General features: G+C 40.7%; 1 protein-coding gene across 1 annotated transcript in view; it reads right to left on the bottom strand.

Moving 5' to 3' along the window:
- rbbp8l (retinoblastoma binding protein 8-like) overlaps positions 1-15,171 on the bottom strand; it is a 47,788-nt gene that overhangs the window by 13,407 nt on the left and 19,210 nt on the right. The window contains exons 7-8 of the mRNA XM_067447328.1: positions 13,237-13,339; positions 1,824-1,938 (exon numbers count right to left, since the gene is read on the bottom strand). The gene's annotated coding sequence lies outside the window, so the exon portion shown is untranslated. The remainder of the gene's footprint in view (positions 1-1,823; positions 1,939-13,236; positions 13,340-15,171) is intronic.

Below are 15,171 nucleotides of genomic sequence, written 5' to 3'. Positions count from 1 at the left end.
GTACTGTAAATGAATACATGACAGTCAAAACAGACATTTAGTTTAGTCTAGGCACTGTAAATTATGGCAGATACAAACTTTTCCCTGTAGGGAGTGCATAACGTTTCTTTAAGCTTATGGCAAACAAGCATATTTTATGAGAATACAGGGTGTTCAATTTCAAATACAAAGTGGGAAATGTGCTGCAAAGCTGCATATAAACATCTGAACTTTAGAATAGCTCATTCTAGGATTTAACCCTGTCTGCAAGACTTGCCTGCAGAGATACCGCCTGCCGCTAAGGGCTCTTTGGAGGGTGTGGTTACCCCTCTCCCCCTCCCTTCTCCCATGCAATCTTTTTTGCATTTTGATCTGAGTGATTTTCGCCTGCTCCTTCGCTCTCTCTGCATGTCGGGATATGTTAGCTAACAGTTTTGAACGTTACAGCAATGGGAGCAAGAGAGAACCTGTCTCTCAGATCTGCAAACTTCACATTTCACACACATCTACACACACACACACACACACACACACACACACACACACACACACACACACACACACACACGCGTTGTGTTTTTGTGAATTGTGGGGACTCTATAGGCATAATGGTTTTTATACCGTACAAACTGTACATTATATCCCCCTACACTGCCCCTACCCCTAAACCTACCCATCACAGGAAACATTCTGCATTTTTACTTTCTCAAAAAACTCATCCTGTCTGATTTATAAGCCTTTTGAAAAGTGGGGACCGCTGGCTGGTCCTCACAATGTAAAGTGATCTCAGGTTTATATTTCATTGTTGGGGACATTTGTGTCCAACAATATAATATAAACAAGAACACACACGCACTACTCAACTCGCGTTTAGCTGACTTTGCAAATATGATTACTTACATTTTACAATATACCTATATAGATTTAGCAGGTGATAGCGATCAGATCTGACCTCTGACTCTCAGTGACCTTGACATTTTGGGGTCAGAGGTCATACATGGTGACACTAAATAAGTGGCATATTATCAAATATTACATGTAATTGATCTAAAACCTACAAAATCTGTCATTTAATCAGCAAGATGTAAAAGTGGAGTCTGTGCAGGCCTGGGGCATAACAATAATATTATCAATATGCATGAGAAAATATGCTTCTGAGATGGATTGTTGGATCAGGTCTGGCATTGTGCAATCACTGCCTATGATTTCTCTTGGTTTCGGGTTTTTTTGCATTTGATGGATGTTTGTATTTTATATGTTTTAGATGCTGAAGTCAACAGAGTAATATCAGTTTAATATCACTTGGTATATTACAATGGGCACAACAATCAAAATATGAGAGAGGGAGAGGGAGGGAGAGAGCGAGGGAGACAAAAGCAAGTAAGTGAGAGAGAGGAAGTTGCAAGCAAATGTTTAACTTTGTAAACATATACTGGGGTTATGATACAAAGTCAATTGACACATTCTTAATATTATTTAATTATTACATTTTAAAAGTTTTGTTTAATTTTTTTTTCATTTATCATAAAACACCTGTGATTATGAATATGCTAAATATTCCAATTAATATGGAACAGTATTGTTAATAATAAAAATAGATAGCCGCAGATACAATGAAATAAAACACTCCGACCAGATGAATTCATATCACTGATCAAAAAAAGAAGAAATATTACGCCACCCCACCCAGCTGAAATAGCTTGAATGTGTGACTGTGATTCATCTGGAAATATATGGGTGTAAAATGAAGTGTTGCGTTATTGATAATTGATTGCGTAAGTATATACCAAAAACACATGACACCTGATCGATACAGTGTGTTAGGGTGAAACGAGTTCACTCACCCCGTGCCACCTTGTGGACGTCAATCACGCCACCTGCCAATCACGCGATGCTGCCGGTCTCCTCGTCACGCCAGTGTCCTTCGGAGCCCCTCGGAGAGTTACATCGGATGGAAAACTATTGGGAATGTGAAAGAAATACAGAGGAAAGGTAAAGAAGAGTTTCTAATACGCCCTGCGCTCCTCTCCTCCCGCTCCTCCTCCCCCTCCTCCCCACTGACGAGGAGAACAGGTTTGAGCAGTTCCTCGCGCGGCACACAAACACCAGTTCTCCCCTGGATAAACCGGTCCTGCTGAAATCCCACTAAACCTGCCCGACCACAAAGAAAAAAAAAAAATACTCTGAAGGATATAGAGAACCTTTAGACACACAAAGCCGCTTTATTCAGCTTTGATTTGCTCTTTTAATCTCAAGGAACCAGATGCCTTTATTCAGCTTCATTTGCAGTGGCATGGGGGGAAAAAACGATTGTGTTAATTTACTATGTACATTCACTGGTGTAGAAATTCAATCCTCATATTTTATGATAATAATAATCAAACTGAATGATCTGTAACAAGACGTCATATGTTGCTTTGCAAAACCAAGCCTTGACGCAGCAACTGAGGTTCCAAAGACCTTTGGGGAATCTCCATACGCTCTTGAGGTGACTCAAAGGATTTATGGTGCACCTTAAAAAAAAATCATGATGGTTTACTATAGTAACTATTGTAAAAACAATGATATTTGGAGTAAAAGCAGAGTAACCCACATTTAACCATGGTTTTACTACAGTAACCATAGTTAGTATAAGGTACGTTCACGCCGTGTCATAATAACTGTTATCACAGGATTCCAACTTGTAAAAACGTTCACGTCTGCGTAGAACTTGTAATTACAACTTGTAAACTGGGACATTTCTGAGCACTCCAATTTATACCATGTGAACACTGTACCACCTGGCGGCTACAGTAGATTCATTTAGGTGTTGATAAAGTTGAACTGAAATGCAGAATTCCCAGTCCGAGGTCAGAAAACCCACGTGTTGTCATCTCAACACTACGATAATTACAACATGGTGCGAACGCAGCAATACACTCACTAGCCACTTTATTAGGTACACCTGTTCAACCACATGTATCTAATCAGCCAATCACATGGAAACAATTCAATGCATTTAGGCATGAAGACAGGTTGAGATGATTTGCGGAAATTGAAACTAAGCAGATGCAGAGACTAAGCAGAATGTGGATTTAAGTGATTTTGGCATGGTTGTTGGTGACAGACAGGCTGGTGAGTATTTCAGAAATAGTTAATCTACTGGGATTATCACACACAACCATCCCGGGTTTACAGAGAGTGGTCCGAGATGCCTTGTTGAAGCCAGAGTTCAGAGAAGAATGGCCAGACTGGTCCAAGCGTATAGAAAGGCAACAGTAACTCAATGCAGAACATGATGAACCTTGAAGCAAATCAGAAAACCACACCGGCACAGGCTCACCAATATTGGACACTAGAATATTGGAAAAACGTTGCCTGGTCTGATAAGTCTCGATTTCTGCTGCAACATTCAGATGGTAGGGTCAGGATTTGACGTAAACAACATGAAAGCATGGATTCATCTTGCCTTGTATTAAAAGTTCAGGCTGCTGATGGGGGGTGTAATGGTATGGGGGACATTTTCTTGGTACACTTTGTGCCCCTTGGTACCAACTGAGCATTTTTTAAATGCCGCAGGCGACCTGAGTATTGTTGCTGGCCACGTCCATCCCTTTATGACCACAGTATACCATTTTCTGATGGCTACTTTCAGCAGGATAATACACCATGTCACAAAACAAATAATCTTAAACTGGTTTGAGAATGTTGTTAAAACTGGTTACTCAAATGACCTTTACAGTCACCAGATCTCAATCCACTAAGGCACCTTTAGGATGTGGTTGACAAATGGATGTGTAGCTGACAAATCTGCAGCAACTGTGAGGCCAATGCTGAACCAAAATGCCTGAGGAATGTTTCCAGCACCTTGTTGAATCCCTGCCACGAATAATAAAGACAGTTCTGAAAGCAAAAGTGGACTTGGTACTGTGCACCTAGTAAAGTGGCCAGTGAGTCTATATCTTTTTCACTTTTTACGTAAGTTGAATATGGAAGGCGGCCTGGTGGAAATTAGATATTTTACTTTGTAACGTGTTAAATATGAATATTTTTACTTACACAAATGCATCGCTTCGCTTCAGAAGACCTTTACTAAAGGGTTAGTTCACCCAAGAATTCTGTCGTAAGACCTTTGTTCATCTTCGGAACACAAATGAAGATATTTTTGTTGAAATCTGATGGCTCAGAAAAACCTTTATTGACAACAATGTCATTTCCTCTCTTAAGACCCATAAAGGCACTAAAGACGTTTGTTACAAAGCCTTACAAATCTCACTACAGTGGTTCTACAATAATTTTATGAAGCGACGAGAAACAAATAACAACAACTATAACAACTTACATAGTGATGGGCCAATTTCAGAACACAGCTTCATAAAGCTTCGGAGCGTTATGAATCAGTGTATCGAATCAGCAGTTCAGATAGATCGCCAATGTCACATGATTTCAGCAATTTGGTGGTTTGACACGCGATTCGAATCATGAATCTATATGCTGATTCATTAAGCTCCGAGGCTTCAGGAAGACGTGTTATGAAATCGGCCATCACTATATAAGTTAAGAGGGAAACCGGCAGAACGTGGGTGGAGGCATTGGCAGAGGGCAGCGTCTCTTCTGACCAGGTGATCGGAGCAACGAAGAGTTGCGCAGGAAGGATGGGTTCTGGTTCTTCTGTGTTCTCCTCTGGAACATGGATACGTGAAAGGGCGCTTGCCTTGATGTTCTTAGCGCCAGGTCGATATGATATGTTGAAGTGAAACCGTGTGAAGAATAGCGGCCATCGCGCCTGGCGTTTGGCCTCGCGGAGATAACTCTTCAGTTTTTATGGTCTGTGAGTACCAGAAAGTAGGGGTGTGACGAGACACTAATCTCACGAGACGAGACGAGACACGAGATCGGGTTCATGAGAACGAGAAAAGATTTTTACATAGTATTTTTAAGAAATCCACAATGATGAAATACATGACTACAAATTAAAAATTGTTTTCAGGTGCATTTGAAATGTTTTAACTAATCATCTTGTAATGAATGTCATTTAATTTCTACTATCTGAGTATGAATTACCATATACAGTAAAATACAGCAGTACTCTTTCCTGATTGTCTCTTCAGGCCTAAGAACTGCACGAGCTCAACTTTTCTCCTCCTGAACTCCTTCCTAAAAATCTATGATAGATATTAAGTGCAAACAATAACCATAACTATAACCTAACATTCAAAGTGCAAATAGAGACCATTTTTTTCTTCAAGCATACAGATACAGAGCTAAGAGATGTTAAACAACCAGATAGTTTTAATATTGGGAGAAATTTTCATACCTCAGGGAGCTGCTTTCAAACAGCAGTAACTTATTGAAACGCGTTTTAAATGCGCATTCCATTTTACTTTCAATTTCGTGATTGTGCGTATACTCTGTGATTGGGCAGCGGTGGTGCTGAATGCGCAGTTTAAAATTTAAGTCTGCCGCTTTTGCTACGCAACGAATCCTCCACCACGGTCGTTCACTAACATGTAACACACACACACACACTCATAACACATGCTGAACTTTCCTAACATGTAACAGACACTCATAACATGCTCATCTTCTCGTCACTTGATCAGTGCTGCGAACAGCTCGCAAGACTCTGAACAGCTCGTTCTAGATAAGCTGATGGAATTAAAGCGACTGTTATGATTATCCACCTGAATTAAATCGTTTTTATTTCTCTAAAAAACTGGAGTGGAACCGTAATATAAACTTCACCCTTACACTCCTTCATGACCAGGCAGGTCATACGAATATGACGAGACAGATTTTCACCTCGACGAGAAATCTCGTCACAGTTTAGTCTCGCGAGATCTCTTGGAACAAGATCTCATCACACCCCAACCAGAAAGGGATGTTTGGTGCCCTCTAACCATTGCCTCCACTCCTCCAAAGCCAGCTTGATGGTGAAGAGTTCACAGTTGCCGATGTCATAGTTGATTTCCGCGGGGTTGAGTTTGCGGGAGAAAAAGGCACATGGATGGAGGTGACTTGGATTCCCCTGCTGCTGAGAAAGGACCGCTCCCACTCCTGTGGTGGAGGCGTCCACCTCCACGATGAAAGGGAGATCCAGATTGGGGTGGACGAGGAGGGGACCGGTGGTGAAGGTGTTCTTCAGGGTCTGGAAGGCTTCGTTGGCAGCTGGAGTCCAGGACAGAGACTTGGGCTTGTTACGGAGGAGGCTGGTGAGTGGACTGGAGATGGTACTGTACTGGTGGACGAATCGTCGATAGAAATTGGCGAAGCCAAGGAATCTTTGGAGCTCTTTAACAGTGGATGGAGTTGGCCAGGATCGGACGGCTTCCACCTTCCCCTCGTCCATCCGGATGCCACTGCGGTCGATGTTGTACCCGAGGAACTGCACTGAGGGCTGGTGGAATGTACACTTCTCGGCTTTCAGGTACAGGTGGACGCTCCTCAGGCGTTGGAGGACCTCCGCAATGTGTCGGTGATGTTCAGCCAGGCTCTGGGAGTAGATCAGGATGTCGTCGATGTAGACCAGCAAGAACTTATGGAGAAACTCCCGGAGCACCTCATAGTTTAAATGTTGGAATACGGAAGGGCCGTTGGCGAGTCCATACGGCATGACTAGATATTCATAATGGCCGGTGGGCGTGACAAAGGCGGTCTTCCACACATCCCCCTCACATATCTGGATGAAGTTGTACACGTTGCAGAGGTCCAGCTTCGTGAACACAGTGGCACCACGGAGATGTTCCAGGGCAGCTGGGACAAGAGGAAGGGGGTACCTGGATTTGACGGTGAGTTTATTGAGTGCCCGGTAATCGATGCAAGGCTGCAAGCCTCCATCCTTTTTTGCCACAAAGAAGAAACTCGAAGCAACAGGGGAAGTTGATGGACGGATGTAGCCTTGCTCCATGGCTTTCTCCTCCGGAAGTGAGAGAGGTTAGATCTTTCCTTTGGGCACTGGTTCACCGGGCAGCAGATCAGTGGCACAGTCCCATGGCTGATGGGGAGGTAGCTTGGAAGGCCGTTGGGGACAGAAGATGTCGCTGAAGGGGGTGTAACAGGACGGGACATCCACCGAACATCGCTCTACCGGGCTTTTGATGGATGTGGTGCAGACATGGAGTTTTTGGGAACGAGAAGAGGGACGTACCGGTGGAGATGGGAAGCAGTCCGGGAAACAGGTGTTGCCCCACTTCAGGACTTCCCCCGTCTTCCAGGAGTAACCAGGAGTGCCCTAAGATGATGTCAGCAGTGGACTCCTTTAGAACCAGCAGATGTAATCGTTCCATGCGGAGGATACCAACTTGAATGCCGACGGAGCGACTGACCTGCCTCCGACCAAGAGGTCTTCCGGTTATCGATTGGATCTGGTAAATAGTCGGAGTGGCGGTCGTGCGGAGTTTGAGTTGGTGGCAGAGGGTCCCCGAGATAAAATTACCGGCTGACCCAGAGTCGAGGAGTGCGGTAACTGGAAGGGAACTGGAAGGGAACTGGATGGGACTGGCGCACTCCATCAACGAAGAAGAAGCAGTGTTGTTTCCGGAAGTGCTCGCTGGTGAAGGTGAAGGTGCAGGTGCGCTGGTGGGAAGAGATCCTCTTGGAATGGATCCGGGAATCTCATCCTGGTGTGCGGTTTTGGTCCGGTCTTCTGTTACAAACAGAGAGGACACACAAAACTGGAGACAGTGAAGAGTGAGAGGGTGGAGCCTGGTGTACCTGGAACAGCGTGCCTCAAAACCTTTGATATTACAAGGCCCAAAAGTATTTTATGATGAGATTACGGATATATAATACATTTATAGCACTCTAGAAAAAAGTGCAGACTCACAGAGACGCACTTCATATATCCTGGCCAATGCATTTAATGTTAGGGATCACAACTCTCAATACTCCATGATAAAGAGTGTTGAGGATGAAAAAAAACTTGGGTCTATAAAGGTGCTTTCACACCTACCTTGTTTGGTCCGGATTTTCGGACTTTTCAGTTTGGTATGAACCAAAATTACAGGTGTGAAACCTCCCTCGGACCATGGTCCAGACCAAACAGACGAAATTTGGTCCGACGAAAAGAGGTAGTCTCGGTCCGGACCAAACAGGACAAAGGTTCGGTTCGTTTCTTGTGTGAAAGCATTTTCTGTATAGTTTGGACTTTCAGACCATTTACAGGAAGTTCTGGTGTAGGATTAGTGAAAAAACACAGATTAAACTCACAGCACATGCAGTGATGGAGCGCGCAGCATTTTAAACAGAACCGCTTGTGTAGTCATGTCAGCTCGCGTGAACAGCGTGCTCTGCTTGACTATATGAGTTTCGGTTTATTTATTAGACCGCTCCAGTTCATGTGCAACGCAAATGATCGCTCCGTCACGGGCTGTCTGCTATATTATTTATTATTTATTAAATTCAGGCAAACGATGAAACATTTATTAAAATTAAGATACAAAATACAAAGCTTTCTACAAAACAAATCTTAATGAAGTGGTCAAAATTATTTCTGACTCGATGTCTTTGACATATATTGCACATCTCTGCACGTTTCATAATCAATATAGCCTAGATGAAATTTAAAAATGACATTATAATATTTAAACATAACTATAAAATAAAATACATTGTTTGGCTAAAAAGCCTATCTTCTAGGAGCTCCTCCTTTCCTGTCGGCGCCGATAAAATGTTTGCACAACGAGGACGTTCATTTGGTGAATTTGCCTCGAGTATAGTTGGTGCTGCAGATAGTAAAGCCATAATATTAACAGTATTGGCAACGATGCGTCTGTTCATTCATTCTTGTCAAAGTTAGCCGCTGAATTGACAACACACTGACGTCAGACGCACGTCCGCTAACAAACCAATCAATGTTAAGATGCAGCCCACATAGATGATGACGACAGGACGCCAGTGCGTCATGTAAAGTTCTTTGGTGCGCTAACATAACTGCAATGTGAAAGCAAACCAAAAAGAACCAAATGTCCAAACACGAACTTTGGTTCGGACCTTGGTGCGGACTTTCACGTGTGAAAACGCACTAAAATAACTAACAGGCCAGCTCACTGTTATGCTTATTAAATATGATGGACCAGCAGGGCTCTGGTCCAGAATGAGCGATTCAATACCATGTAATGCAGCAAGACAGATGCCGGTAAAATCTGTTTGTTGATTTCTGATCCCGCAGTACTAGACAGAGACTAGTCAGAGAGCCATGGGTCTCCGCCTCAATGAGGACAGAGCAGTCAGCAATAGAGTCATGTGGAGCTTATAAGCACACTATTCCACTATAGACTAAACCAGCTCTATGTGTTATCTTATGGATTTATTCGATATAATTTGGAGAATATAACAAACCATAACAACATAACTTTGTGTCTGTTTACACTGGGTTCGGCAAATGACTATTTGATCGCATATAAATGATTTAGAGGGCCAGAGAGAGTAACTACGTTAATATTTAAAGCAAACAGCGACAGATCTATGCAAAATAGTTTCACTGTTTGAAAAGCAAAGCACAAATATGCTATAAAACTGTACTGCTCAGAGATGCGATCAGCTTTATGTCCACTGGGGGGTGTAGCAGCACATGTTTGAAACAGTCTATAGGCCTATGGGATTTACACAGGAACCAGTCATCATTACTCACAAATGATTTGGGATCAGGGATTGCCAGCTTGTTCCTTTTAGATTTTGTATCACAAACAAAGTTAGAGAATTATATTTAAAAATACTGCATAATATATATCCCCCCAAATTTGTTTATCTCAAAATTCAAGCCTGTTGATAATAATTGTAGCTTTTGTAAGACCGAACAAGAATCTCTTTATGGTTGTTCATTTTGTATAACATTCTGGAAAAGTGTTGAAAATGATCTAGCATCTAAAACAACACATACGATCACAATTGAAGGGAAACAGATTATTACATACTTTGTAAAGACAGGAGTTTATGTAATATTGCAAATCTCTTTGTTTTATTATTTAAGTTCCATATTTATAAATCAAAATTTTCAAATCAAGACCATGTTTCAAATTATTCCAAATTAAAACTGACATTTATTTTTAGTCTCTTAAATTGTTTAAATTTAAAGTTATTAAATAATAAATTAAATTTATTTAATTTTTTACTTATATTATGTTATATGTAATTATTTGATGTATTAATATTGTTTATATCTGTGATGCCTGAATGTTTGTAATTTGATTTCTATAAAAAAAACAAAAAACAAAAACATCAGGGATTGCCTTTAAATATTACAAATGCAGCAGGAATTGTTAATGCTATTCAAATTAATAGTAATAATAAAAATAAAAAATAAAACACATTTGAAGTCTGCACAATTGCAGTAAATTACAGACAGACAGACAGATTTAGTTTTTAACCTTTTAAATTTGGCTAATGATATGACTTAATCTTTCAACTGTAAAATATGTAGCAGGGTCTTCTGCCGGCCCCTTATAGTGTAGGAACACACACAGACTCACACACAGGCACACACACACACACACACACACACAGAGGACTGGGATTCCACAGGATCACTCCAGCACTACGATCAATGTCTCGAGCCAGATAAGACTTCAAAGAAAGAGACAGATTTACAAGACATGGTGAATCTCCCTTTAAAAAATACTGCTGCATAAATGTTTATGTAACTCCAAATACGTCCATGCCGCAGAAATAAGCTCAGCCATTATAAAATGGCAAGAACGAACAATGGGCTACCTGTTTTTTGCGAACAAAGCAATATTAAACAGATGTAAATAATTTACACAACGGATCCAAACTTCTGAGTCCACTAGTGAAGATGCTTACATTTTGCATCATACAAATGGAATGCATTTGTTTCTCATTGAACACAACCAGCATAACAATGAGTCAAATATTTAAATGAATATTGTAACAAAAATATACAATATAATATTTGGTATAGCAGATCTCGAGCTTCGTAAGACTGTACAAAAGATCGCCAGTCTCATAACCAATGTCACTGTTTGATCAGTGACCAAGAATTAGTGTGAAACATTTCCTGCTCCTTTTATATAACGTTTTCAAATCCTAATACTCAGATTCTTTTTTTAGCTTGATTTGAATCACAGAGGGTGATTTTTAAAGGTTCTTTACATATTATAGCAGCAGGTCAGCATCTTAACTCTTATTTTTCAACAAACCAGTCCAAATTCTTTCTTCAAATCAATTCACACAGCACATGCGATAAAACTGGAATCATCCTGTTGTGGCTGTATGGTTCAAGCTTTACCTCAATTCAGCAGTGAGCCACTAGAGGGCGCTGTCTAATTGACCTCTACGGTAATTCACCTGCACCAAAATCACACGCATGCTGGTCGACCAAAACAAATGGCCAATCTAAACTCAAACTGAATGCGTCTTAACATTTTTATCACGTACTGCAGAGATGCTGGATACAAACAAAACACACTAGCTCACTCTCACACAGACACACACTCATCACCGGCAGTAATAAATGATTTCCCATTGGAAGCTGGGATGTTGTTTCTGCTCTTAAACTACTTTTGATAATCTCAACAGTATGTCTTTAAACCTGCCAGTACAGGAGGGATGGAAAGCAGGACCGTTGCCGTTTAACAGCACATGGCATATCCAGACCGCTCTGTTCCGCTACGGAGCAAAGGAATGGATGTGTCTTGATCATTTGTCTGTAGTGTTGCCAGAAAACAACATGATGGAGCAGTCAGTCAGTCCAAGACCCGATACCGTCCAAGCCCACCCAGAGACTCCACTTACAGTGACATCAAACAAGAACGAGAGAGGAAGGGGAGAGCGAAAGAAAGATACAGGACCGGGGTCGGGAACAGGGGAGCTTTGGTTTCCAATCCCCAAAGAATACTGTAATCTTAACACAGAGATCCACAAGTCACCATTTCTTCGTTTCTAATGATGGAAAATTACTGTAGCATAAATAGATATATTTCACGTTATGTGTAAATGTAAGCCCATATCCTAAATCATTAGAACTTTTGTTTGGACGTGCCATAGATTTAAAATCTTTTAATCTGTCACATGCGTTTTTCAGGTCACAGGTGACCTCACCGATCCAGACGCTCCCTGTTTGCCCTTCAGTGAAGTGACAAAGGCTGAGCTTGAGTGTTATGGGCTGGTGGCTGTATGAAAGCCTGTGGGCCAATGTCATAAAATAGTGTAAACGTGCTAAGCTCCTAGAAAATGTAATCTTTGTGTTCCGTTTTGGTTTAATGTGTCTTAAATAACTTTTATACCTCTTTAATAGAACAGTTTTAATTGAATAGACCTTAACATCTAATTTGGTGCAACCATCAAGTAAGAAGTAATAACATATATCCTCACACATGAATACAAATATCACAAAATATTAATTCATGAATAACGCTAAATTTCTATGGAGTCGCATAACATCTTACATCTTGAAAACACGTGTGCACCGCATCTTAATTATTTCCAAAAATGTTTGAAATATATTTTTAAATTGTTGTTTTTGGCAAATATTTTTATATATTCAAATAACAAATGATTAATTCATGAATAACACTAGATTTTTTTTATGTAGTTGAACCACATGATATCTCACATCGTGAAAACGTGTGTACACATTTTAATAATTATTTCCCAAAATGTTTTAAAATATATTTTTAAGTTTTTTTCCCCACATCTTAAAGGAACACTCCACCATTTTTAGAAAAGGGCTTATTCAACTTCTTTCCAACATTTAGATATGTGGGCAAATGCATTTTTGTGTCAGTGAATGGATTGTTTTAGTTTGGCAGGGTTGCCGCTAGCTTAGCTTAGCATAAAGAATGGAATCCTATGTTGCCAGCTAGCATGTCCTGAGTAAAATTGATATATATATAATTTTGGCCTACTTAATGTTTTATTTTCAACAATTCCATTCTTTCATTGAAGTTTTTTTCTTCATTATGATATCAAGACAGTATCACTCTGGCATTTTTTACTTTATCTTGATTAAATATCAAAATTCATTTCAATTAATTAATTACTTAAAAAAAAAAAAAAAAAAAAAAACAAGAGGTGTGTTCAAATGTATAAACAACATTTTTAATATAATTTTGAATACATTTCCAGGTCATCCGTTAAGCATCATGTCATTGACCCATATGTTTGGCCAACTTGCAATGCATTGATACCCAAATCCCACTGAACATAATGAAGTGGCTACAATTTAACAGTTACACACTGTAGACAAACACTGAAATGATCTTAATGACTACAGGCTGTAGAGAGAGAGAATGTATAGTGTGGCAGGTGGCAATAACTTACGATATGCATGATGGGCACCCACGTGCACATGCACACACTCATTCCGGTTTAGAGGTGGAGGGAAGTTGGTGGGTCTCCTTTCACGGAACAGGCACAGGAAGTTCTGTGGCACAGAGAGGAAGTTGATTAAAACAGAACACAAAAACACCCCCTTCTGATTCCTGTGTCCCAGGACGTGTCTTACCCACACGACAGGACACCGCGTCCATCTCCACCCCATAGATCACTAGACATGTTGTCTCTCTGTTTGCGTGCGGGCCTGCGTGCGTCTTAAACAGTTGCTCACACTAAGGTGTCTGAGGTTTGTATACTTATGTAAAAGGAATAATTCACCCAAATGATTATAGTGTCATTCTAAACTCGTATGATTCTTTTTCTTTCATGGAACAAAAATAAGAGATGTCCAAGTTGTTCTGTTTTTTTAGTGACCAGGTTTGTGACACTTCAAAAAAAAGCAGCATAAAAGTAGCTGATACAAATCGAGAGTATATAATTGATCATTTAGTCACTTAAGTATAAATGCTTTGTGTGAGGAACTGATATATATAATATAAACTGATATATATATATATATATATATTTTCTAGAAATACCTGATATTAACCTGACTTTTAATTAATTCATTGGTGTTAGAAATAGCTCATATGAAAAGCTAAAACCCTCCCAAATGATGTTTAATGCACTGAAATAAATAATTTTCACAGAAAAAAATATTTATCATTTAATCAAGACAGAAAGGTCAAATTTTGGCAAGACAAAAGTTTTGTCGCCTATACAGAAATGGAACAAATTTACTGCAAATACAAAAATATGTCAGCAAATTAAGTTGTGGTGCTGTGAGATCCAAATTTAATATCTTGTAGGACTTCCATGAGCTTGAAGGACTGCATCCATGCGGTTTGGCAAGGATTCATACAATTTATTGATGAAGTCATCAGGAATAGCTAAGAAAGCAGTCTTGCATGCCTCCCAGAGTTCATCAATATTCTTTGGTTTCGTCTTCCATGCGTCCTCTTTCATCCTACCCCACATATGCTCAATGATGTTCATGTCTGGGGACTGGGGTGGCCGATCCTGGAGCATCTTGATCTTCTTCGCCTTGAGGAACTTTGATGTGGAGATGGAAGTATGCGATGGAGCACCGTCCTGCTGCAGAATTTGGCCTCTTTTATGGTTGGGAATATAAGAGGTAGCTAAGATTTCTTGGTATTTTAGACTATTGATGTTGCCTTCCACCCTGCAGATCTCTCGCACACCCCCATACTGGATGTAACCCCAGACCATGATTTTTCCGCCACCAAACTTCACTGTTTTCTGGGTGAATCTCGGATCCATTCGGGCACCAGTAGGTCTCCTGCAATATTTGCGGCGACTGTGGTGTAATTCAACAGAAGATTCATCTGAAAAATCCACCTTCTGCCACTTTTCCTGCATCCATCCTTTTAGCAGGCTGTGGGCCTTGGCAAATGCCACACGGTTTTTCAATTGTCTTTTGTTTAGTGCTGGCTTCTGGGCACTGATTCGACCATGGAGGCCATTTCGAGATAGAATCCGACAAACTGTTCTGGTTGACACAGGGACTTCAGGTGACCAGGTCTCGTGGAGCTCTGCTGCAGTGGAAAATGGGCTGGCCTTGGCCAACAAACGGTCCTCTCGACCAGCTGTCTTGCGGGGTCAGCCTGACCTGGGCTTGTCAAAAACGTCTCCAGTCTCTTCAAATCTTTTTTTTATCCTCTGTACTTGACGCTGAGACACATTGAAGGTGTCTGCCACATCAGCAGTGGATCTGGTCTTCAGCCTCTTGATAATCAAAACTTTAGTCTCAGGGTGAATCTTAGGCATGTTTGCAGAGGTCTAGTTGCAGTTGATGTGAAGGTCTACTGTACTGGGGTTCTTTTTATACACACTTGAGACCTAATTGATCCAATATTAGTC

This window comes from Pseudorasbora parva, chromosome 6, assembly GCF_024679245.1.
Source record: "Pseudorasbora parva isolate DD20220531a chromosome 6, ASM2467924v1, whole genome shotgun sequence".
NCBI classification, from domain to species: Eukaryota; Metazoa; Chordata; class Actinopteri; order Cypriniformes; family Gobionidae; genus Pseudorasbora; species Pseudorasbora parva.
Note: the sequence above shows the minus strand (reverse complement) of the source record. Positions and strands in the feature narration are given on the sequence as shown.